This window comes from Mesoplodon mirus (assembly GCF_964341445.2).
Source record: "Mesoplodon mirus genome assembly, chromosome: 1".
Taxonomy (NCBI): domain Eukaryota; kingdom Metazoa; phylum Chordata; class Mammalia; order Artiodactyla; family Ziphiidae; genus Mesoplodon; species Mesoplodon mirus.
The window spans coordinates 199,500,217-199,526,645 of record NC_138976.1 but is presented as its reverse complement, the minus strand read 5'-3'; positions in this window follow the sequence as shown (position 1 = coordinate 199,526,645).

Below are 26,429 nucleotides of genomic sequence, written 5' to 3'. Positions count from 1 at the left end.
TAGCTAAACAGCTGACCTTGTAAGAGGCTTAGTTGTGAATGCTCGTGTAAGTTTCAGCAGAAAGTCAGCAAAGATTTATTTGTGTCCCTCCAATGAGTGGCCCGCAAGCACCCCGTTTTCTACAAGTGTTGGTCCAATACTCCCTCTAGAGTCAGCGGACTCAGACAGGGCTGCTTTGCAGCCCCCGATCTGGGGCAAGGGCAGTGGGCGGCCTGTGGCCCGGGCAGGAGCCTCTCCACGTGTGTCCCAGGAACCCATATGCCTGCGATCCTCGGTCACCTGGCAGGAAGCTACGATGCCCCGACCTATGCTCAGCTGTGCAGCGAGGTGTACTGCGTGGACAGGTTCCACACACCCTTCAAATAAGAGGGTGGCCTGAGTGGAAATGTGAGAGTTTGGGCAGCTGTGCAGACAAAGAAAGCCCCCTTTGGCCTGGGCCTAAATGCTTGTGACACTCCACTGGGCCTGCCGGGCTCTGAGGGCCCTGCCCTGGGCCCCCTGCTCCCCTGTCCTTTGTTCAGTCACAGCAGAGATGGCCACACCCACTCCCTCAGTCAGGGCAGTGTTCCAACCTCCCTCAGCCCCGCCCCCTCTCCGCAGGTTACCATGGACTACAGAGGCTGCATTCTGAGTCCAGGGCGTTCCCAGAATGCCAAGGGCAGACATGATGACTTTAAATGATTTCCTCTTGTGTCAGTTTTGGTAAACTTTAGGAGCTAGGAAATGGTCCCCTTTACAGAAATGTTCAAATTTACTGGCATTTCATATATTCTCTGCTCTAACATTGTCCTGACTCTTTCTGTATATTCTTTACATATGTTTTTGTTTTCCTTAATCAAAGTGTGTCTTTTAAATCTTTTCAAAGAAGATTCTTTGGACTTACTATATCACCTGAATTTTATACGTTTTCTGTTGTATTAAGTTCTGCTCATATCTTTATTTATCTTTTTTCTATGTTCTCAGGGTTTATTGTTTTCATCTTCTGATGTCAATTAAAACACTTGGTTATTCATTTTAATAAATCTTTTTACTTATAAAGATTTGAACTTTTGAAGATTCCAGCTTACTTGTACGTTTCTCAGGGTCAGGTCCTCTCCATTGTTGCTGGCCTAAGGCTTAGTTCACCATATAGCAGTGTATATATTGACCTATATTCCCCTCGACTTTCTGTGATTCCCTACATCTCACCTTTCTTTGCAGACAAGCCATTTGAAATACCCTTAACTTATTTCACAGCCAATAAGTCTTTGAAATATTGTGTATTTTTTAGAGAAATCTTCTTATATAATTAGGCAGAAAATCTGACCTGCCATAGTTTTCAAAACAGCATAATTTCACTCTTCTCAATGATTAATCTGTTGTATTACACAACCTTTGAATATTTAGCTTTATCAATGACATATCCTTTAAAAATGTTTTAGAGATGCTACCAGTCTTTGAAAACATCCTTGTGCCCTGTTTCAGTTCCAGTTTGATGTATATTTTCTGCCTTGCACCCGATTATTTCTACATCTGATCGATGGATTTGGGAATCTAATTGTGGTATTGATTGTTTTTGCTGATTGTCTCCCCTTGTAGCTGCTTTCTTCATTATTGTGTAAATTTAGACCATGAGCTCATGTTTAGCTAAACAGCTGACCTTGTAAGAGGCCAAGTTGTGAACGCTCGTAAGTTTCAGCAGAAAGTCGGCAAAGATTTATTTGTGTCCCTCCAATGAGTGGCCCGCAAGGACCCCGATTTCTACAAGTGTTGGTCCAATACTCCCTCTAGAGGCAGGGGACTCAGACAGGGCTGCTTTGCGGCCCCCTGTCTGGGGCAGGGGCAGTGGGCGGCCTGTGGCCCGGGCAGGAGCCTCTCCGCGTGTGTCCCAGGAACCCATCTGCCTGTGAATCTCGGTCACCTGGCAGGAAGATACGATGCCCCGACCTATGCTCAGGTGTGCAGCGAGGTGTACTGCACGGACAGGTTCCACACACCCTTCAAGTAAGAGGGCGGCCTGAGTGGAAAGGTGAGAGTTTGTGCAGCTGTGCAGACAAAGAAGGCACACTTTGGCCTTGGCCTAAATGCTTGTGACACTCCACTGGGCCTGCCGGGCTCTGAGGGCCCTGCCCTGGGCCCCCTGCTCCCCTGCCCTTTGTTCAGTCACAGCAGAGATGGCCACACACACTCCCTCAGTCAGGGCAGTGTTCCAACCTCCCTCAGCCCCGCCCCCTCTCCGCAGGTTACCATAGACAACAGAGGCTGCATTCTGAGGCCAGGGCGTTCTGAGAATGCCAAGGGCAGACATGATGATCTAAAATGATTTCCTCTTGTGTCAGTTTTGGTAAACTTTAGGAGCTAGGAAATGGTCCCCTTTACAGAAATGTTCAAATTTACTGGCATTTCATATATTCTCTGCTCTAACATTGTCCTGACTCTTTCTGTATATTCTTTACTTATGTTTTTGTTTTCCTTAATCAAAGTGTGTCTTTTAAATCTTTTCAAAGAAGATTCTTTGGTCTTACTATATCACCTGAATTTTATACGTTTTCTGTTGTATTAAGTTCTGCTCATATCTTTATTTATCTTTTTTCTATGTTCTCAGGGTTTATTGTTTTCATCTTCTGATGTCAATTAAAACACTTGGTTATTCATTTTAATAAATCTTTTTACTTATAAAGATTTGAACTTTTGAAGATTCCAGCTTACTTGTACGTTTCTAAGGGTCAGGTCCTCTCCATTGTTGCTGGCCTAAGGCTTAGTTCACCATATAGCTGTGTATATATTGACCTATATTCCCCTCGACTTTCTGTGATTCCCTACATCTCACCTTTCTTTGCAGACAAGCCATTTGAAATACCCTTAACTTATTTCACAGCCAATAAGTCTTTGAAATAATGTGTATATTTTTAGAGAAATCTTCTTATATAATTAGGCAGAAAATCTGACCTGCCATAGTTTTCAAAACAGCATAATTTCACTCTTCTCAATGATTAATCTGTTGTATTACATAACCTCTGAGTATTTAGCTTTATCAATGACATGTACTTTAAAAATGTTTTAGAGATCCTACCAGTCTTTGAAAACATCCTTGTGCCTTGTTTCAGTTCCAGTTTGATGTATATTTTCTGCCTTGCACCCGATTATTCCTACATCTGATGGATGGCCTTGGGAATCTAATTCTGGTATTGATTGTTTTGGCTGATTGTCTCCCCTTGTAGCTGCTTTCTTCATTATTGTGTAAATTTACATCATGAGCTCATGTTTAGATAAACAGCTGACCTTGTAAGAGGCTTAGGTGTGAACACTCGTAAGTTTCAGCAGAAAGTCGGCAAAGATTTATTTGTGTCCCTCAAATGAGTGGCCCGCAAGGACCCCGTTTTCTACAAGTGTTGGTCCAATACTCCCTCTAGAGGCAGGGGACTCAGACAGGGCTGCTTTGCGGCCCCCGATCTGGGGCAGGGGCAGTGTGCGGCCTGTGGCCTGGGCAGGTGCCTCTCCGCGTGTGTCCCAGGGACACTTCTGCCTAGGAACCTCGGTCAACTGGCAGGAAGCTACGATGCCGCGACCTATGCTCAGCTGTGCAGCGAGGTGTACTGCGCGGACAGGTTCCACACACACTTCAAGTAAGAGGGCGGCCTGAGTGGAAAGGTGAGAGTTTGGGCAGCTGTGCAGACAAAGAAGGCGCACTTTGACCTGGGCCAAAATGCTTGTGACACTCCACTGGGCCTGCCGGGCTCTGAGTGCCCTGCCCTGGGCCCCCTGCTCCCCTGCCCTTTGTTCAGTCACAGCAGAGATGGCCACACACACTCCCTCAGTGAGGGCAGTGTTCCAACCTCCCTCAGCCCCGCCCCCTCTCCGAAGGTTACCATGGACTACAGAGGCTGCATTCTGATTCCAGGGCGTTCCGAGAATGCCAAGGGCAGACATGATGACTTTAAATGATTTCCTCTTGTGTCAGTTTTGGTAAACTTTAGGAGCTAGGAAATGGTCCCCTTTACAGAAATGTTCAAATTTACTGGCATTTCATATATTCTCTGCGATAACATTGTCCTGACTCTTTCTGTATATTCTTTACTTATGTTTTTGTTTTCCTTAAACAAAGTGTGTCTTTTAAATCTTTTCAAAGAAGATTCTTTGGTCTTACTATATCACCTGAATTTTATAAGTTTTCTGTTGTATTAAGTTCTGCTCATATATTTATTTATCTTTTTTCTATGTTCTCAGGGTTTATTGTTTTCATCTTCTGATGTCAATTAAAACACTTGGTTATTCATTTTAATAAATCTTTTTACTTATAAAGATTTGAACTTTTGAAGATTCCAGCTTACTTGTACGTTTCTAAGGGTCAGGTCCTCTCCATTGTTGCTGGCCTAAGGCTTAGTTCACCATATAGCAGTGTATATATTGACCTATTTTCCCCTCGACTTTCTGTGATTCCCTACATCTCACCTTTCTTTGCAGACAAGCCATTTGAAATACCCTTAACTTATTTCACAGCCAATAAGTCTTTGAAATAATGTGTATTTTTTAGAGAAATCTTCTATTATAATTAGGCAGAAAATCTGACCTGCCATAGTTTTCAAAACAGCATAATTTCACTCTTCTCAATGATTAATCTCTTGTATTACACAACCTCTGAGTATTTAGCTTTATCAATGACATGTACTTTAAAAATGTTTTGGAGATCCCACCAGTCTTTGAAAACATCCTTGTGCCTTGTTTCAGTTCCAGTTTTATGTATATATTCTGCCTTGCACCCGATTATTCCTACATCTGATGGATGGCCTTGGGAATCCAATTCTGGTTTTGATTGTTTTTGCTGATTGTCTCCCCTTGTAGCTGCTTTCTTCATTATTGTGTAAATTTAGATCATGAGCTCATGTTTAGCTAAACACCTGACCTTGTAAGAGGCTTAGGTGTGAACGCTCGTAAGTTTCAGCAGAAAGTCAGCAAAGATTTATTTGTGTCCCTCCAATGAGTGGCCCGCAAGGACCCCGTTTTCTACAAGTGTTGGTCCAATACTCCCTCTAGAGGCAGGGGACTCAGACAGGGCTGCTTTGCGGCCCCTGATCTGGGGCAGGGGCAGTGGGTGGCCTGTGGCCTGGGCAGGAGCCTCTCCGCGTGTGTCCCAGGGACCCATCTGCCTGCGAACCTCGGTCACCTGGCAGGAAGCTACGATGCCCCGACCTATGCTCAGCTGTGCAGCGAGGTGTACTGCGCGGACAGGTTCCACACACACTTCAAGTAAGAGGGCGGCCTGAATGGAAAGGTGAGAGTTTGGGCAGCTGTGCAGACAAAGAAGGCACACTTTGACCTGGGCCAAAATGCTTGTGACACTCCACTGGGCCTGCCGGGCTCTGAGGGCCCTGCCCTGGGCCCCCTGCTCCCCTGCCCTTTGTTCAGTCACAGCAGAGATGGCCACACACACTCCCTCAGTGAGGGCAGTGTTCCAACCTCCCTCAGCCCCGCCCCCTCTCCGCAGGTTACCATGGACTACAGAGTCTGCATTCTGAGTCCAGGGCGTTCCCAGAATGCCAAGGGCAGACATGATGTCTTTCAATGATTTCCTCTTCTGTCAGTTTTGGTAAACTTTAGGAGCTAGGAAATGGTCCCCTTTACAGAAATGTTCAAATTTACTGGCATTTCATATATTCTCTGCTCTAACATTGTCCTGACTCTTTCTGTATATTCTTTACTTATGTTTTTGTTTTCCTTAATCAAAGTGTGTCTTTTAAATCTTTTCAAAGAAGATTCTTTGGTCTTACTATATCACCTGAATTTTATACGTTTTCTGTTGTATTAAGTTCTGCTCATATCTTTATTTATCTTTTTTCTATGTTCTCAGGGTTTATTGTTTTCATCTTCTGATGTCAATTAAAACACTTGGTTATTCATTTTAATAAATCTTTTTAGTTATAAAGATTTGAACTTTTGAAGATTCCAGCTTACTTGTAAGTTTCTAAGGGTCAGGTCCTCTCCATTGTTGCTGGCCTAAGGCTTAGTTCACCATATAGCAATGTATATATTGACCTATATTCCCCTCGACTTTCTGTGATTCCCTACATCTCACCTTTCTTTGCAGACAAGCCATTTGAAATACCCTTAACTTATTTCACAGCCAATAAGTCTTTGAAATAATGTGTATTTTTTAGAGAAATCTTCTTATATAATTAGGCAGAAAATCTGACCTGCCATGGTTTTCAAACAGCATAATTTCACTCTTCTCAATGATTAATCTGTTGTATTAAACAACCTTTGAGTATTTAGCTTTATCAATGACATATCCTTTAAAAATGTTTTAGAGATCCTACCAGTCTTTGAAAACATCCTTGTGCCTTGTTTCAGTTCCAGTTTGATGGATATTTTCTGCCTTGCACCGGATTATTTCTACATCTGATGGATGGCCTTGGGAATCTAATTCTGGTATTGATTGTTTTTGCTGATTGTCTCCCCTTGTAGCTGCTTTCTTCATTATTGTGTAAATTTAGATCATGAGCTCATGTTTAGCTAAACAGCTGACCTTGTAAGAGGCTTAGTTGTGAACGCTCGTGTAAGTTTCAGCAGAAAGTCAGCAAAGATTTATTTGTGTCCCTCCAATGAGTGGGCCGCAAGGACCCCGTTTTCTACAAGTGTTGGTCCAATACTCCCTCTAGAGTCAGCGGACTCAGACAGGGCTGCTTTGCAGCCCCCGATCTGGGGCAGGGGCAGTGGGCGGCCTGTGGCCTGGGCAGGAGCCTCTCCACGTGTGTCCCAGGAACCCATCTGCCTGCGAATCTCGGTCACCTGGCAGGAAGCTATGATGCCCCGACCTATGCTCAGCTGTGCAGCGAGGTGTACTGCGCGGACAGGTTCCACACACCCTTCAAATAAGAGGGCGGCCTGAGTGGAAATGTGAGAGTTTGGGCAGCTGTGCAGACAAAGAAAGCCCCCTTTGGACTGGGCCTAAATGCTTGTGACACTCCACTGGGCCTGCCAGGCTCTGAGGTCCCTGCCCTGGGCCCCCTGCTCCCCTGCCCTTTGTTCAGTCACAGCAGAGATGGCCACATCCACTCCCTCAGTGAGGGCAGTGTTCCAACCTCCCTCAGCTCCGCCCCCTCTCCGCAGGTTACCATGGACTACAGAGGCTGCATTCTGAGGCCAGGGCGTTCTGAGAATGCCAAGGGTAGAGATGATGACCTTAAATGATTTCCTCTTGTGTCAGTTTTGGTAAATTTTAAGAGCTAGGAAATGGTCCCCTTTACAGAAATGTTCAAATTTACTGGCATTTCATATATTCTCTGCTCTAACATTGTCCTGACTCTTTCTGTATATTCCTTAATTATGTTTTTGTTTTACTTAATCAAAGTGTGTCTTTTAAAGCTTTTCAAAGAAGATTCTTTGGACTTACTAAATCACCTGAATTTTATACGTTTTCTGTTGTATTAAGTTCTGCTCATATCTTTATTTATCTTTTTTCTATGTTCTCAGGGTTTATTGTTTTCATCTTCTGATGTCAATTAAAACACTTGGTTATTCATTTTAATAAATCTTTTTACTTATAAATATTTGAACTTTTGAAGATTCCAGCTTACTTGTACGTTTCTCAGGGTCAGGTCCTCTCCATTGTTGCTGGCCTAAGGCTTAGTTCACCATATAGCAATGTATATATTGACCTATTTTCCCCTCGACTTTCTGTGATTCCCTACATCTCACCTTTCTTTGCAGACAAGCCATTTGAAATACCCTTAACTTATTTCACAGCCAATAAGTCTTTGAAATAATGTGTATTTTTTAGAGAAATCTTCTTATATAATTAGGCAGAAAATCTGACCTGCCATAGTTTTCAAAACAGCATAATTTCACTCTTCTCAATGATTAATCTGTTGTATTACACAACCTCTGAGTATTTAGCTTTATCAATGACATGTACTTTAAAAATGTTTTGGAGATCCTACCAGTCTGTGAAAACATCCTTGTGCCTTGTTTCAGTTCCAGTTTGATGGATATTTTCTGCCTTGCACCGGATTATTCCTACATCTGATGGATGGATTTGGGAATCTAATTCTGGTATTGATTGTTTTTGCTGATTGTCTCCCCTTGTAGCTGCTTTCTACATTATTGTGTAAATTTAAACCATGAGCTCATGTTTAGCTAAACAGCTGACCTTGTAAGATGCCTAGATGTGAACGCTCGTAAGTTTCAGCAGAAAGTCGGCAAAGATTTATTTTTGTCCCTCCAATGAGTGGCCCGCAAGGACCCCGTTTTCTACAAGTGTTGGTCCAATACTCCCTCTAGAGGCAGGGGACTCAGACAGGTCTGCTTTGCGGCCCCTGATCTGGGGCAGGGGCAGTGGGCGGCCTGTGGCCCGGGCAGGAGCCTCTCCGCGTGTGTCCAAGGGACCCATCTGCCTGCGAACTTCGGTCACCTGGCAGGAAGCTACGATGCCCAGACCTATGCTCAGCTGTGCAGCGAGGTGTACTGTGTGGACAGGTTCCACACACACTTCAAGTAAGGGGGCGGCCTGAGTGGAAAGGTGAGAGTTTGGGCAGCTGTGCAGACAAAGAAGGCGCACTTTGGCCTGGGCCTAAATGCTTGTGACACTCCACTGGGCCTGCCGGGCTCTGAGGGCCCTGCCCTGGGCCCCCTGCACCCCTGCCCTTTGTCCAGTCACAGCAGAGATGGCCGCACCCACTCCCTCAGTCAGGGCAGTGTTCAACCTCCCTCAGCCCCGCCCCCTCTCCGAAGGTTACCATAGACTACAGAGGCTGCATTCTGAGGCCAGGGTGTTCTGAGAATGCCAAGGGCAGACATGATGACCTTAAATGATTTCCTCCTGTGTCAGTTTTGGTAAACTTTAGGAGCTAGGAAATGGTCCCCTTTACAGAAATGTTCAAATTTACTGGCATTTCATATATTCTCTGCTATAACATTGTCCTGACTCTTTCTGTATATTCTTTACTTATGTTTTTGTTTTCCTTAATCAAAGTGTGTCTTTTAAATCTTTTCAAAGAAGATTCTTTGGTCTTACTATATCACCTGAATTTTATACGTTTTCTGCTGTATTAAGTTCTGCTCATATCTTTATTTATCTTTTTTCTATGTTCTCAGGGTTTATTGTTTTCATCTTCTGATGTCAGTTAAAACACTTGGTTATTCATTTTAATAAATCTTTTTACTTATAAAGATTTGAACTTTTGAAGATTCCAGCTTACTTGTACGTTTCTAAGGGTCAGGTCCTCTCCATTGTTGCTGGCCTAAGGATTAGTTCACCATATAGCAGTGTATATATTGACCTATATTCCCCTCGACTTTCTGTGATTCCCTACATCTCACCTTTCTTTGCAGACAAGCCATTTGAAATACCCTTAACTTATTTCACAGCCAATAAGTCTTTGAAATAATGTGTATTTTTTAGAGAAATCTTCTATTATAATTAGGCAGAAAATCTGACCTGCCATAGTTTTCAAAACAGCATAATTTCACTCTTCTCAATGATTAATCTGTTGTATTACACAACCTCTGAGTATTTAGCTTTATCAATGACATGTACTTTAAAAATGTTTTGGAGATCCCACCAGTCTTTGAAAACATCCTTGTGCCTTGTTTCAGTTCCAGTTTTATGTATATATTCTGCCTTGCACCCGATTATTCCTACATCTGATGGATGGCCTTGGGAATCCAATTCTGGTATTGATTGTTTTTGCTGATTGTCTCCCCTTGTAGCTGCTTTCTTCATTATTGTGTAAATTTAGATCATGAGCTCATGTTTAGCTAAACAGCTGACCTTGTAAGAGGCTTAGGTGTGAACGCTCGTAAGTATCAGCAGAAAGTCAGCAAAGATTTATTTGTGTCCCTCCAATGAGTGGCCCGCAAGGACCCCGTTTTCTACAAGTGTTGGTCCAATACTCCCTCTAGAGGCAGGGGACTCAGACAGGGCTGCTTTGCGGCCCCTGATCTGGGGCAGGGGCAGTGGGCGGCCTGTGGCCTGGGCAGGAGCCTCTCCGCGTGTGTCCCAGGGACCCATCTGCCTGCGAACCTCGGTCACCTGGCAGGAAGCTACGATGCCCCGACCTATGCTCAGCTGTGCAGCGAGGTGTACTGCGCGGACAGGTTCCACACACACTTCAAGTAAGAGGGCGGCCTGAGTGGAAAGGTGAGAGTTTGGGCAGCTGTGCAGACAAAGAAGGCGCACTTTGACCTGGGCCAAAATGCTTGTGACACTCCACTGGGCCTGCCGGGCTCTGAGGGCCCTGCCCTGGGCCCCCTGCTCCCCTGCCCTTTGTTCAGTCACAGCAGAGATGGCCACACACACTCCCTCAGTCAGGGCAGTGTTCCAACCTCCCTCAGCCCCGCCCCCTCTCCGCAGGTTACCATGGACTACAGAGGCTGCATTCTGAGTCCAGGGCGTTCCCAGAATGCCAAGGGCAGACATGATGTCTTTCAATGATTTCCTCTTCTGTCAGTTTTGGTAAACTTTAGGAGCTAGGAAATGGTCCCCTTTACAGAAATGTTCAAATTTACTGGCATTTCATATATTCTCTGCTATAACATTGTCCTGACTCTTTCTGTATATTCTTTACTTATGTTTTTGTTTTCCTTAATCAAAGTGTGTCTTTTAAATCTTTTCAAAGAAGATTCTTTGGTCTTACTATATCACCTGAATTTTATACGTTTTCTGTTGTATTAAGTTCTGCTCATATCTTTATTTATCTTTTTTCTATGTTCTCAGGGTTTATTGTTTTCATCTTCTGATGTCAATTAAAACACTTGGTTATTCATTTTAATAAATCTTTTTAGTTATAAAGATTTGAACTTTTGAAGATTCCAGCTTACTTGTAAGTTTCTAAGGGTCAGGTCCTCTCCATTGTTGCTGGCCTAAGGCTTAGTTCACCATATAGCAATGTATATATTGACCTATATTCCCCTCGACTTTCTGTGATTCCCTACATCTCACCTTTCTTTGCAGACAAGCCATTTGAAATACCCTTAACTTATTTCACAGCCAATAAGTCTTTGAAATAATGTGTATTTTTTAGAGAAATCTTCTTATATAATTAGGCAGAAAATCTGACCTGCCATGGTTTTCAAACAGCATAATTTCACTCTTCTCAATGATTAATCTGTTGTATTACACAACCTTTGAGTATTTAGCTTTATCAATGACATATCCTTTAAAAATGTTTTAGAGATCCTACCAGTCTTTGAAAACATCCTTGTGCCTTGTTTCAGTTCCAGTTTGATGGATATTTTCTGCCTTGCACCGGATTATTTCTACATCTGATGGATGGCCTTGGGAATCTAATTCTGGTATTGATTGTTTTTGCTGATTGTCTCCCCTTGTAGCTGCTTTCTTCATTATTGTGTAAATTTAGATCATGAGCTCATGTTTAGCTAAACAGCTGACCTTGTAAGAGGCTTAGTTGTGAACGCTCGTGTAAGTTTCAGCAGAAAGTCAGCAAAGATTTATTTGTGTCCCTCCAATGAGTGGGCCGCAAGGACCCCGTTTTCTACAAGTGTTGGTCCAATACTCCCTCTAGAGTCAGCGGATTCAGACAGGGCTGCTTTGCAGCCCCCGATCTGGGGCAGGGGCAGTGGGCGGCCTGTGGCCTGGGCAGGAGCCTCTCCACGTGTGTCCCAGGAACCCATCTGCCTGCGAATCTCGGTCACCTGGCAGGAAGCTATGATGCCCCGACCTGTGCTCAGCTGTGCAGCGAGGTGTACTGCGCGGACAGGTTCCACACACCCTTCAAATAAGAGGGCGGCCTGAGTGGAAATGTGAGAGTTTGGGCAGCTGTGCAGACAAAGAAAGCCCCCTTTGGCCTGGGCCTAAATGCTTGTGACACTCCACTGGGCCTGCCAGGCTCTGAGGGCCCTACCCTGGGCCCCCTGCTCCCCTGCCCTTTGTTCAGTCACAGCAGAGATGGCCACATCCACTCCCTCAGTGAGGGCAGTGTTCCAACCTCCCTCAGCTCCGCCCCCTCTCCGCAGGTTACCATGGACTACAGAGGCTGCATTCTGAGGCCAGGGCGTTCTGAGAATGCCAAGGGTAGAGATGATGACCTTAAATGATTTCCTCTTGTGTCAGTTTTGGTAAACTTTAGGAGCTAGGAAATGGTCCCCTTTACAGAAATGTTCAAATTTACTGGCATTTCATATATTCTCTGCTCTAACATTGTCCTGACTCTTTCTGTATATTCTTTACTTATGTTTTTGTTTTCCTTAATCAAAGTGTGTCTTTTAAATCTTTTCAAAGAAGATTCTTTGGTCTTACTATATCACCTGAATTTTATACGTTTTCTGCTGTATTAAGTTCTGCTCATATCTTTATTTATCTTTTTTCTATGTTCTCAGGGTTTATTGTTTTCATCTTCTGATGTCAGCTAAAACACTTGGTTATTCATTTTAATAAATCTTTTTACTTATAAAGATTTGAACTTTTGAAGATTCCAGCTTACTTGTACGTTTCTAAGGGTCAGGTCCTCTCCATTGTTGCTGGCCTAAGGATTAGTTCACCATATAGCAGTGTATATATTGACCTATATTCCCCTCGACTTTCTGTGATTCCCTACATCTCACCTTTCTTTGCAGACAAGCCATTTGAAATACCCTTAACTTATTTCACAGCCAATAAGTCTTTGAAATAATGTGTATTTTTTAGAGAAATCTTCTATTATAATTAGGCAGAAAATCTGACCTGCCATAGTTTTCAAAACAGCATAATTTCACTCTTCTCAATGATTAATCTGTTGTATTACACAACCTTTGAGTATTTAGCTTTATCCATGACATATCCTTTAAAAATGTTTTAGAGATCCTACCAGTCTTTGAAAACATCCTTGTGCCTTGTTTCAGTTCCAGTTTGATGGATATTTTCTGCCTTGCACCGGATTATTTCTACATCTGATGGATGGCCTTGGGAATCTAATTCTGGTATTGATTGTTTTTGCTGATTGTCTCCCCTTGTAGCTGCTTTCTTCATTATTGTGTAAATTTAGACCATGAGCTCATGTTTAGCTAAACAGCTGACCTTGTAAGAGGCTTAGTTGTGAACGCTCGTGTAAGTTTCAGCAGAAAGTCAGCAAAGATTTATTTGTGTCCCTCCAATGAGTGGCCCGCAAGGACCCCGTTTTCTACAAGTGTTGGTCCAATACTCCCTCTAGAGTCAGCGGACTCAGACAGGGCTGCTTTGCAGCCCCCGATCTGGGGCAGGGGCAGTGGGCGGCCTGTGGCCCGGGCAGGAGCCTCTCCACGTGTGTCCCAGGAACCCATCTGCCTGCGAACCTCGGTCACCTGGCACGAATCTACGATGCCCCGACCTATGCTCAGCTGTGCAGCGAGGTGTACTGCGCGGACAGGTTCCACACACCCTTCAAATAAGAGGGCGGCCTGAGTGGAAATGTGAGAGTTTGGGCAGCTGTGCAGACAAAGAAAGCCCCCTTTGGCCTGGGCCTAAATGCTTGTGACACTCCACTGGGCCTGCCGGGCTCTGAGGGCCCTGCCCTGGGCCCCCTTCTCCCCTGCCCTTTGTTCAGTCACAGCAGAGATGGCCACATCCACTCCCTCAGTCAGGGCAGTGTTCCAACCTCCCTCAGCTCCGCCCCCTCTCCGCAGGTTACCATGGACTACAGAGGCTGCATTCTGAGGCCAGGGCGTTCTGAGAATGCCAAGGGCAGACATGATGACCTTAAATGATTTCCTCTTGTGTCAGTTTTGGTAAACTTTAGGAGGTAGGAAATGGTCCCCTTTACAGAAATGTTCAAATTTACTGGCATTTCATATATTCTCTGCTCTAACATTGTCCTGACTCTTTCTGAATATTCTTTACTTATGTTTTTGTTTTCCTTAATCAAAGTGTGTCTTTTAAATCTTTTCAAAGAAGATTCTTTGGACTTACTAAATCACCTGAATTTTATACGTTTTCTGTTGTATTAAGTTCTGCTCATATCTTTATTTATCTTTTTTCTATGTTCTCAGGGTTTATTGTTTTCATCTTCTGATGTCAATTAAAACACTTGGTTATTCATTTTAATAAATCTTTTTACTTATAAAGATTTGAACTTTTGAAGATTCCAGCTTACTTGTACGTTTCTAAGGGTCAGGTCCTCTCCATTGTTGCTGGCCTAAGGCTTAGTTCACCATATAGCAGTGTATATATTGACCTATTTTCCCCACGACTTTCTGTGATTCCCTACATCTCACCTTTCTTTGCAGACAAGCCATTTGAAATACCCTTAACTTATTTCACAGCCAATAAGTCTTTGAAATAATGTGTATTTTTTAGAGAAATCTTCTATTATAATTAGGCAGAAAATCTGACCTGCCATAGTTTTCAAAACAGCATAATTTCACTCTTCTCAATGATTAATCTGTTGTATTACACAACCTCTGAGTATTTAGCTTTATCAATGACATGTACTTCAAAAATGTTTTGGAGATCCTACCAGTCTTTGAAAACATCCTTGTGCCTTGTTTCAGTTCCAGTTTGATGTATATATTCTGCCTTGCACCCGATTATTCCTACATCTGATGGATGGCCTTGGGAATCTAATTCTGGTATTGATTGTTTTTGCTGATTGTCTCCCCTTGTAGCTGCTTTCTTCATTATTGTGTAAATTTAGATCATGAGCTCATGTTTAGCTAAACAGCTGACCTTGTAAGAGGCTTAGGTGTGAACGCTCGTAAGTTTCAGCAGAAAGTCAGCAAAGATTTATTTGTGTCCCTCCAATGAGTGGCCCGCAAGGACCCCGTTTTCTACAAGTGTTGGTCCAATACTCCCTGTAGAGGCAGGGGACTCAGACAGGGCTGCTTTGCGGCCCCTGATCTGCGGCAGGGGCAGTGGGCGGCCTGTGGCCTGGGCAGGAGCCTCTCCGCGTGTGTCCCAGGGACCCATGTGCCTGCGAACCTCGGTCACCTGGCAGGAAGCTACGATGCACCAACCTATGCTCAGCTGTGCAGCGAGGTGTACTACGCGGACAGGTTCCACACACCCTTCAAGTAAGAGGGCGGCCTGAGTGGAAAGGTGAGAGTTTGGGCAGCTGTGCAGACAAAGAAGGCGCACTTTGGCCTTGGCCTAAATGCTTGTGACACTCCACTGGGCCTGCCGGGCTCTGAGGGCCCTGCCCTGGGCCCCCTGCTCCCCTGCCCTTTGTTCAGTCACAGCAGAGATGGCCACACACACTCCCTCAGTGAGGGCAGTGTTCCAACCTCCCTCAGCCCCGCCCCCTCTCCGCAGGTTACCATGGACTACAGAGGCTGCATTCTGAGTCCAGGGCCTTCCGAGAATGCCAAGGGCAGACATGATGACTTTAAATGATTTCCTCTTGTGTCAGTTTTGGTAAACTTTAGGAGCTAGGAAATGGTCCCCTTTACAGAAATGTTCAAATTTACTGGCATTTCATATATTCTCTGCTATAACATTGTCCTGACTCTTTCTGTATATTCTTTACTTATGTTTTTGTTTTCCTTAATCAAAGTGTGTCTTTTAAATCTTTTCAAAGAAGATTCTTTGGTCTTACTATATCACCTGAATTTTATACGTTTTCTGTTGTATTAAGTTCTGCTCATATCTTTATTTATCTTTTTTCTATGTTCTCAGGGTTTATTGTTTTCATCTTCTGATGTCAATTAAAACACTTGGTTATTCATTTTAATAAATCTTTTTACTTATAAAGATTTGAACTTTTGAAGATTCCAGCTTACTTGTACGTTTCTCAGGGTCAGGTCCTCTCCATTGTTGCTGGCCTAAGGCTTAGTTCACCATATAGCAGTGTATATATTGACCTATTTTCCCCTCGACTTTCTGTGATTCCCTACATCTCACCTTTCTTTGCAGACAAGCCATTTGAAATACCCTTAACTTATTTCACAGCCAATAAGTCTTTGAAATAATGTGTATTTTTTAGAGAAATCTTCTATTATAATTAGGCAGAAAATCTGACCTGCCATAGTTTTCAAAACAGCATAATTTCACTCTTCTCAATGATTAATCTGTTGTATTACACAACCTCTGAGTATTTAGCTTTATCAATGACATGTACTTTAAAAATGTTTTGGAGATCACACCAGTCTTTGAAAACATCCTTGTGCCTTGTTTCAGTTCCAGTTTGATGTATATATTCTGCCTTGCACCCGATTATTCCTACATCTGATGGATGGCCTTGGGAATCCAATTCTGGTATTGATTGTTTTTGCTGATTGTCTCCCCTTGTAGCTGCTTTCTTCATTATTGTGTAAATTTAGATCATGAGCTCATGTTTAGCTAAACAGCTGACCTTGTAAGAGGCTTAGGTGTGAACGCTCGTAAGTTTCAGCAGAAAGTCAGCAAAGATTTATCTGTGTCCCTCCAATGAGTGGCCCGCAAGGACCCCGTTTTCTACAAGTGTTGGTCCAATACTCCCTCTAGAGGCAGGGGACTCAGACAGGGCTGCTTTGCGACCCCTGATCTGGGGCAGGGGCAGTGGGCGGCCTGTGGCCTGGGCAGGAGCCTCTCCGCGTGTGTCCCAGGGACCCATCTGCCTGCGAACCTCGGTCACCTGGCAGGAAGCTACGATGCCCCGACCTATGCTCAGCTGTGCAGCGAGGTGTTGCGCGGACAGGTTCCACACACACTTCAAGTAAGAGGGCGGCCTGAGTGGAAAGGTGAGAGTTTGGGCAGCTGTGCAGACAAAGAAGGCACACTTTGACCTGGGCCAAAATGCTTGTGACACTCCACTGGGCCTGCCGGGCTCTGAGGGCCCTGCCCTGGGCCCCCTGCTCCCCTGCCCTTTGTTCAGTCACAGCAGAGATGGCCACACACACTCCCTCAGTCAGGGCAGTGTTCAAACCTCCCTCAGCCCCGCCCCCTCTCCGCAGGTTACCATGGACTACAGAGGCTGCATTCTGAGTCCAGGGCGTTCCCAGAATGCCAAGGGCAGACATGATGTCTTTCAATGATTTCCTCTTCTGTCAGTTTTGGTAAACTTTAGGAGCTAGGAAATGGTCCCCTTTACAGAAATGTTCAAATTTACTGGCATTTCATATATTCTCTGCTATAACATTGTCCTGACTCTTTCTGTATATTCTTTACTTATGTTTTTGTTTTCCTTAATCAAAGTGTGTCTTTTAAATCTTTTCAAAGAAGATTCTTTGGTCTTACTATATCACCTGAATTTTATACGTTTTCTGTTGTATTAAGTTCTGCTCATATCTTTATTTATCTTTTTTCTATGTTCTCAGGGTTTATTGTTTTCATCTTCTGATGTCAATTAAAACACTTGGTTATTCATTTTAATAAATCTTTTTAGTTATAAAGATTTGAACTTTTGAAGATTCCAGCTTACTTGTAAGTTTCTAAGGGTCAGGTCCTCTCCATTGTTGCTGGCCTAAGGCTTAGTTCACCATATAGCAATGTATATATTGACCTATTTTCCCCTCGACTTTCTGTGATTCCCTACATCTCACCTTTCTTTGCAGACAAGCCATTTGAAATACCCTTAACTTATTTCACAGCCAATAAGTCTTTGAAATAATGTGTATTTTTTAGAGAAATCTTCTTATATAATTAGGCAGAAAATCTGACCTGCCATGGTTTTCAAACAGCATAATTTCACTCTTCTCAATGATTAATCTGTTGTATTACACAACCTTTGAGTATTTAGCTTTATCAATGACATATCCTTTAAAAATGTTTTAGAGATCCTACCAGTCTTTGAAAACATCCTTGTGCCTTGTTTCAGTTCCAGTTTGATGGATATTTTCTGCCTTGCACCGGATTATTTCTACATCTGATGGATGGCCTTGGGAATCTAATTCTGGTATTGATTGTTTTTGCTGATTGTCTCCCCTTGTAGCTGCTTTCTTCATTATTGTGTAAATTTAGATCATGAGCTCATGTTTAGCTAAACAGCTGACATTGTAAGAGGCTTAGTTGTGAACGCTCGTGTAAGTTTCAGCAGAAAGTCAGCAAAGATTTATTTGTGTCCCTCCAATGAGTGGGCCGCAAGGACCCCGTTTTCTACAAGTGTTGGTCCAATACCCCCTCTAGAGTCAGCGGACTCAGACAGGGCTGCTTTGCAGCCCCCGATCTGGGGCAGGGGCAGTGGGCGGCCTGTGGCCCGGGCAGGAGCCTCTCCACGTGTGTCCCAGGAACCCATCTGCCTGCGAATCTCGGTCACCTGGCAGGAAGCTATGATGCCCCGACCTATGCTCAGCTGTGCAGCGAGGTGTACTGCGCGGACAGGTTCCACACACCCTTCAAATAAGAGGGCGGCCTGAGTGGAAATGTGAGAGTTTGGGCAGCTGTGCAGACAAAGAAAGCCCCCTTTGGCCTGGGCCTAAATGCTTGTGACACTCCACTGGGCCTGCCGGGCTCTGAGGGCCCTGCCCTGGGCCCCCTTCTCCCCTGCCCTTTGTTCAGTCACAGCAGAGATGGCCACATCCACTCCCTCAGTCAGGGCAGTGTTCCAACCTCCCTCAGCTCCGCCCCCTCTCCGCAGGTTACCATGGACTACAGAGGCTGCATTCTGAGGCCAGGGCGTTCCGAGAATGCCAAGGGCAGACATAATGACCTTAAATGATTTCCTCTTGTGTCAGTTTTGGTAAACTTTAGGAGGTAGGAAATGGTCCCCTTTACAGAAATGTTCAAATTTACTGGCATTTCATATATTCTCTGCTCTAACATTGTCCTGACTCTTTCTGTATATTCTTTACTTATGTTTTTGTTTTCCTTAATCAAAGTGTGTCTTTTAAATCTTTTCAAAGAAGATTCTTTGGTCTTACTATATCACCTGAATTTTATACGTTTTCTGTTGTATTAAGTTCTGCTCATATCTTTATTTATCTTTTTTCTATGTTCTCAGGGTTTATTGTTTTCATCTTCTGATGTCAATTAAAACACTTGGTTATTCATTTTAATAAATCTTTTTACTTATAAAGATTTGAACTTTTGAAGATTCCAGCTTACTTGTACGTTTCTCAGGGTCAGGTCCTCTCCATTGTTGCTGGCCTAAGGCTTAGTTCACCATATAGCAGTGTATATATTGACCTATTTTCCCCTCGACTTTCTGTGATTCCCTACATCTCACCTTTCTTTGCAGACAAGCCATTTGAAATACCCTTAACTTATTTCACAGCCAATAAGTCTTTGAAATAATGTGTATTTTTTAGAGAAATCTTCTATTATAATTAGGCAGAAAATCTGACCTGCCATAGTTTTCAAAACAGCATAATTTCACTCTTCTCAATGATTAATCTGTTGTATTACACAACCTCTGAGTATTTAGCTTTATCAATGACATGTACTTTAAAAATGTTTTGGAGATCACACCAGTCTTTGAAAACATCCTTGTGCCTTGTTTCAGTTCCAGTTTGATGTATATATTCTGCCTTGCACCCGATTATTCCTACATCTGATGGATGGCCTTGGGAATCCAATTCTGGTATTGATTGTTTTTGCTGATTGTCTCCCCTTGTAGCTGCTTTCTTCATTATTCTGTAAATTTAGATCATGAGCTCATGTTTAGCTAAACAGCTGACCTTGTAAGAGGCTTAGGTGTGAACGCTCGTAAGTTTCAGCAGAAAGTCAGCAAAGATTTATTTGTGTCCCTCCAATGAGTGGCCCGCAAGGACCCCGTTTTCTACAAGTGTTGGTCCAATACTCCCTCTACAGGCAGGGGACTCAGACAGGGCTGCTTTGCGGCCCCTAATCTGGGGCTGGGGCAGTGGGCGGCCTGTGGCCTGGGCAGGAGCCTCTCCGCGTGTGTCCCAGGGACCCATCTGCCTGCGAACCTCGGTCACCTGGCAGGAAGCTACGATGCCCCGACCTATGCTCAGCTGTGCAGCGAGGTGTACTGCGCGGACAGGTTCCACACACACTTCAAGTAAGAGGGCGGCCTGAGTGGAAAGGTGAGAGTTTGGGCAGCTGTGCAGACAAAGAAGGCGCACTTTGACCTGGGCCAAAATGCTTGTGACACTCCACTGGGCCTGCCGGGCTCTGAGGGCCCTGCCCTGGGCCCCCTGCTCCCCTGCCCTTTGTTCAGTCACAGCAGAGATGGCCACACACACTCCCTCAGTGAGGGCAGTGTTCCAAACTCCCTCAGCCCCGCCCCCTCTCCGCAGGTTACCATGGACTACAGAGGCTGCATTCTGAGTCCAGGGCGTTCCCAGAATGCCAAGGGCAGACATGATGTCTTTAAATGATTTCCTCTTCTGTCAGTTTTGGTAAACTTTAGGAGCTAGGAAATGGTCCCCTTTACAGAAATGTTCAAATTTACTGGCATTTCATATATTCTCTGCTATAACATTGTCCTGACTCTTTCTGTATATTCTTTACTTATGTTTTTGTTTTCCTTAATCAAAGTGTGTCTTTTAAATCTTTTCAAAGAAGATTCTTTGGTCTTACTATATCACCTGAATTTTATACGTTTTCTGTTGTATTAAGTTCTGCTCATATCTTTATTTATCTTTTTTCTATGTTCTCAGGGTTTATTGTTTTCATCTTCTGATGTCAATTAAAACACTTGGTTATTCATTTTAATAAATCTTTTTAGTTATAAAGATTTGAACTTTTGAAGATTCCAGCTTACTTGTAAGTTTCTAAGGGTCAGGTCCTCTCCATTGTTGCTGGCCTAAGGCTTAGTTCACCATATAGCAATGCATATATTGACCTATATTCCCCTCGACTTTCTGTGATTCCCTACATCTCACCTTTCTTTGCAGACAAGCCATTTGAAATACCCTTAACTTATTTCACAGCCAATAAGTCTTTGAAATAATGTGTATTTTTTAGAGAAATCTTCTTATATAATTAGGCAGAAAATCTGACCTGCCATGGTTTTCAAACAGCATAATTTCACTCTTCTCAATGATTAATCTGTTGTATTACACAACCTTTGAGTATTTAGCTTTATCAATGACATATCCTTTAAAAATGTTTTAGAGATCCTACCAGTCTTTGAAAACATCCTTGTGCCTTGTTTCAGTTCCAGTTTGATGGATATTTTCTGCCTTGCACCGGATTATTTCTACATCTGATGGATGGCCTTGGGAATCTAATTCTGGTATTGATTGTTTTTGCTGATTGTCTCCCCTTGTAGCTGCTTTCTTCATTATTGTGTAAATTTAGATCATGAGCTCATGTTTAGCTAAACAGCTGACCTTGTAAGAGGCTTAGTTGTGAACGCTCGTGTAAGTTTCAGCAGAAAGTCAGCAAAGATTTATTTGTGTCCCTCCAATGAGTGGGCCGCAAGGACCCCGTTTTCTACAAGTGTTGGTCCAATACTCCCTCTAGAGTCAGCGGACTCAGACAGGGCTGCTTTGCAGCCCCCGATCTGGGGCAGGGGCAGTGGGCGGCGTGTGGCCTGGGCAGGAGCCTCTCCACGTGTGTCCCAGGAACCCATCTGCCTGAGAATCTCGGTCACCTGGCAGGAAGCTATGATGCCCCGACCTATGCTCAGCTGTGCAGCGAGGTGTACTGCGTGGACAGGTTCCACACACCCTTCAAATAAGAGGGGGGCCTGAGTGGAAATGTGAGAGTTTGGGCAGCTGTGCAGACAAAGAAAGCCCCCTTTGGACTGGGCCTAAATGCTTGTGACACTCCACTGGGCCTGCCAGGCTCTGAGGGCCCTGCCCTGGGCCCCCTGCTCCCCTGCCCTTTGTTCAGTCACAGCAGAGATGGCCACATCCACTCCCTCAGTGAGGGCAGTGTTCCAACCTCCCTCAGCTCCGCCCCCTCTCCGCACGTTACCATGGACTACAGAGGCTGCATTCTGAGGCCAGGGCGTTCTGAGAATGCCAAGGGTAGACATGATGACCTTAAATGATTTCACTTGTATCAGTTTTGGTAAACTTTAGGAGCTAGGAAATGGTCCCCTTTACAGAAATGTTCAAATTTACTGGCATTTCATATATTCTCTGCTATAACATTGTCCTGACTCTTTCTGTATATTCTTTACTTATGTTTTTGTTTTCCTTAATCAAAGTGTGTCTTTTAAATCTTTTCAAAGAAGATTCTTTGGACTTACTAAATCACCTGAATTTTATACGTTTTCTGTTGTATTAATTTCTGCTCATATCTTTATTTATCTTTTTTCTATGTTCTCAGGGTTTATTGTTTTCATCTTCTGATGTCAATTAAAACACTTGGTTATTCATTTTAATAAATCTTTTTACTTATAAAGATTTGAACTTTTGAAGATTCCAGCTTACTTGTACGTTTCTCAGGGTCAGGTCCTCTCCATTGTTGCTGGCCTAAGGCTTAGTTCACCATATAGCAGTGTATATATTGACCTATTTTCCCCTCGACTTTCTGTGATTCCCTACATCTCACCTTTCTTTGCAGACAAGCCATTTGAAATACCCTTAACTTATTTCACAGCCAATAAGTCTTTGAAATAATGTGTATTTTTTAGAGAAATCTTCTATTATAATTAGGCAGAAAATCTGACCTGCCATAGTTTTCAAAACAGCGTAATTTCACTCTTCTCAATGATTAATCTGTTGTATTACACAACCTCTGAGTATTTAGCTTTATCAATGACATGTACTTTAAAAATGTATTGGAGATCCTACCAGTCTTTGAAAACATCCTTGTGCCTTGTTTCAGTTCCAGTTTGATGTATATTTTCTGCCTTGCACCCGATTATTCCTACATCTGATGGATGGCCTTGGGAATCTAATTCTGGTATTGATTGTTTTTGCTGATTGTCTCCCCTTGTAGCTGCTTTCTTCATTATTGTGTAAATTTAGACCATGAGCTCATGTTTAGCTAAACAGCTGACCTTGTAAGAGGCTTAGTTGTGAATGCTCGTGTAAGTTTCAGGAGAAAGTCAGCAAAGATTTATTTGTGTCCCTCCAATGAGTGGCCCGCAAGCACCCCGTTTTCTACAAGTGTTGGTCCAATACTCCCTCTAGAGTCAGCGGACTCAGACAGGGCTGCTTTGCAGCCCCCGATCTGGGGCAGGGGCAGTGGGCGGCCTGTGGCCCGGGCAGGAGCCTCTCCACGTGTGTCCCAGGAACCCATCTGCCTGCGAACCTCGGTCACCTGGCAGGAAGCTACGATGCCTCGACCTATGCTCAGCTGTGCAGCGAGGTGTACTGCGCGGACAGGTTCCACACACCCTTCAAATAAGAGGGCGGCCTGAGTGGAAATGTGAGAGTTTGGGCAGCTGTGCAGACAAAGAAAGCCCCCTTTGGCATGGGCCTAAATGCTTGTGACACTCCACTGGGCCTGCCGGGCTCTGAGGGCCCTGCCCTGGGCCCCCTGCTCCCCTGCCCTTTGTTCAGTCACAGCAGAGATGGCCACACACACTCCCTCAGTCAGGGCAGTGTTCCAACCTCCCTCAGCCCCGCCCCCTCTCCGCAGGTTACCATGGACTACAGAGGCTGCATTGTGAGTCCAGGGCGTTCTCAGAATGCCACGGGCAGACATGATGACTTTAAATGATTTCCTCTTGTGTCAGTTTTGGTAAATTTTAAGAGCTAGGAAATGGTCCCCTTTACAGAAATGTTCAAATTTACTGGCATTTCATATATTCTCTGCTCTAACATTGTCCTGACTCTTTCTGTATATTCCTTACTTATGTTTTTGTTTTCCTTAATCAAAGTGTGTCTTTTAAAGCTTTTCAAAGAAGATTCTTTGGACTTACTAAATCACCTGAATTTTATACGTTTTCTGTTGTATTAAGTTCTGCTCATATCTTTATTTATCTTTTTTCTATGTTCTCAGGGTTTATTGTTTTCATCTTCTGATGTCAATTAAAACACTTGGTTATTCATTTTAATAAATCTTTTTACTTATAAAGATTTGAACTTTTGAAGATTCCAGCTTACTTGTACGTTTCTCAGGGTCAGGTCCTCTCCATTGTTGCTGGCCTAAGGCTTAGTTCACCATATAGCAATGTATATATTGACCTATTTTCCCCTCGACTTTCTGTGATTCCCTACATCTCACCTTTCTTTGCAGACAAGCCATTTGAAATACGCTTAACTTATTTCACAGCCAATAAGTCTTTGAAATAATGTGTATTTTTTAGAGAAATCTTCTTATATAATTAGGCAGAAAATCTGACCTGCCATAGTTTTCAAAACAGCATAATTTCACTCTTCTCAATGATTAATCTGTTGTATTACACAACCTCTGAGTATTTAGCTTTATCAATGACATGTACTTTAAAAATGTTTTGGAGATCCTACCAGTCTGTGAAAACATCCTTGTGCCTAGTTTCAGTTCCAGTTTGATGTATATTTTCTGCCTTGCACCCGATTATTCCTACATCTGATGGATGGATTTGGGAATCTAATTCTGGTATTGATTGTTTTTGCTGATTGTCTCCCCTTGTAGCTGCTTTCTACATTATTGTGTAAATTTAGACCATGAGCTCATGTTTAGCTAAACAGCTGACCTTGTAAGAGGCCTAGATGTGAACGCTCGTAAGTTTCAGCAGAAAGTCGGCAAAGATTTATTTGTGTCCCTCCAATGAGTGGCCCGCAAGGACCCCGTTTTCTACAAGTGTTGGTCCAATACTCCCTCTAGAGGCAGGGGACTCAGACAGGTCTGCTTTGCTGCCCCTGATCTGGGGCAGGGGCATTGGGCGGCCTGTGGCCCGGGCAGGAGCCTCTCCGCGTGTGTCCCAGGGACCCATCTGCCTGCGAACTTCGGTCACCTGGCAGGAAGCTACGATGCCCAGACCTATGCTCAGCTGTGCAGCGAGGTGTACTGTGTGGACAGGTTCCACACACACTTCAAGTAAGGGGGCGGCCTGAGTGGAAAGGTGAGAGTTTGGGCAGCTGTGCAGACAAAGAAGGCGCACTTTGGCCTGGGCCTAAATGCTTGTGACACTCCACTGGGCCTGCCGGGCTCTGAGGGCCCTGCCCTGGGCCCACTGAACCCCTGCCCTTTGTCCAGTCACAGCAGAGATGGCCGCACCCACTCCCTCAGTCAGGGCAGTGTTCAACCTCCCTCAGCCCCGCCCCCTCTCCGAAGGTTACCATAGACTACAGAGGCTGCATGCTGAGGCCAGGGGTTCCGAGAATGCCAAGGGCAGACATGATGCCCTTAAATGATTTGCTCCTGTGTCAGTTTTGGTAAACTTTAGGAGCTAGGAAATGGTCCCCTTTACAGAAATGTTCAAATTTACTGGCATTTCATATATTCTCTGCTATAACATTGTCCTGACTCTTTCTGTATATTCTTTACTTATGTTTTTGTTTTCCTTAATCAAAGTGTGTCTTTTAAATCTTTTCAAAGAAGATTCTTTGGTCTTACTATATCACCTGAATTTTATACGTTTTCTGCTGTATTAAGTTCTGCTCATATCTTTATTTATCTTTTTTCTATGTTCTCAGGGTTTATTGTTTTCATCTTCTGATGTCAATTAAAGCACTTGGTTATTCATTTTAATAAATCTTTTTACTTATAAAGATTTGAACTTTTGAAGATTCCAGCTTACTTGTACGTTTCTCAGGGTCAGGTCCTCTCCATTGTTGCTGGCCTAAGGATTAGTTCACCATATAGCAGTGTATATATTGACCTATATTCCCCTCGACTTTCTGTGATTCCCTACATCTCACCTTTCTTTGCAGACAAGCCATTTGAAATACCCTTAACTTATTTCACAGCCAATAAGTCTTTGAAATAATGTGTATTTTTTAGAGAAATCTTCTTATATAATTAGGCAGAAAATCTGACCTGCCATAGTTTTCAAAACAGCATAATTTCACTCTTCTCAATGATTAATCTGTTGTATTACACAACCTTTGAGTATTTAGCTTTATCCATGACATATCCTTTAAAAATGTTTTAGAGATCCTACCAGTCTTTGAAAACATACTTGTGCCTTGTTTCAGTTCCAGTTTGATGCATATTTTCTGCCTTGCACAGGATTATTTCTACATCTGATGGATGGCCTTGGGAATCTAATTCTGGTATTGATTGTTTTTGCTGATTGTCTCCCCTTGTAGCTGCTTTCTTCATTATTGTGTAAATTTAGACCATGAGCTCATGTTTAGCTAAACAGCTGACCTTGTAAGAGGCTTAGTTGTGAACGCTCGTGTAAGTTTCAGCAGAAAGTCAGCAAAGATTTATTTGTGTCCCTCCAATGAGTGGCCCGCAAGCACCCCGTTTTCTACAAGTGTTGGTCCAATACTCCCTCTAGAGTCAGCGGACTCAGACAGGGCTGCTTTGCAGCCCCCGATCTGGGGCAGGGGCAGTGGGGGGCCTGTGGCCCGGGCAGGAGCCTCTCCACGTGTGTCCCAGGAACCCATCTGCCTGCGAACCTCGGTCACCTGGCAGGAATCTACGATGCCCCGACCTATGCTCAGCTGTGCAACGAGGTGTACTGCGCGGACAGGTTCCACACACCCTTCAAATAAGAGGGCGGCCTGAGTGGAAATGTGAGAGTTTGGGCAGCTGTGCAGACAAAGAAAGCCCCCTTTGGCCTGGGCCTAAATGCTTGTGACACTCCACTGGGCCTGCCGGGCTCTGAGGGCCCTGC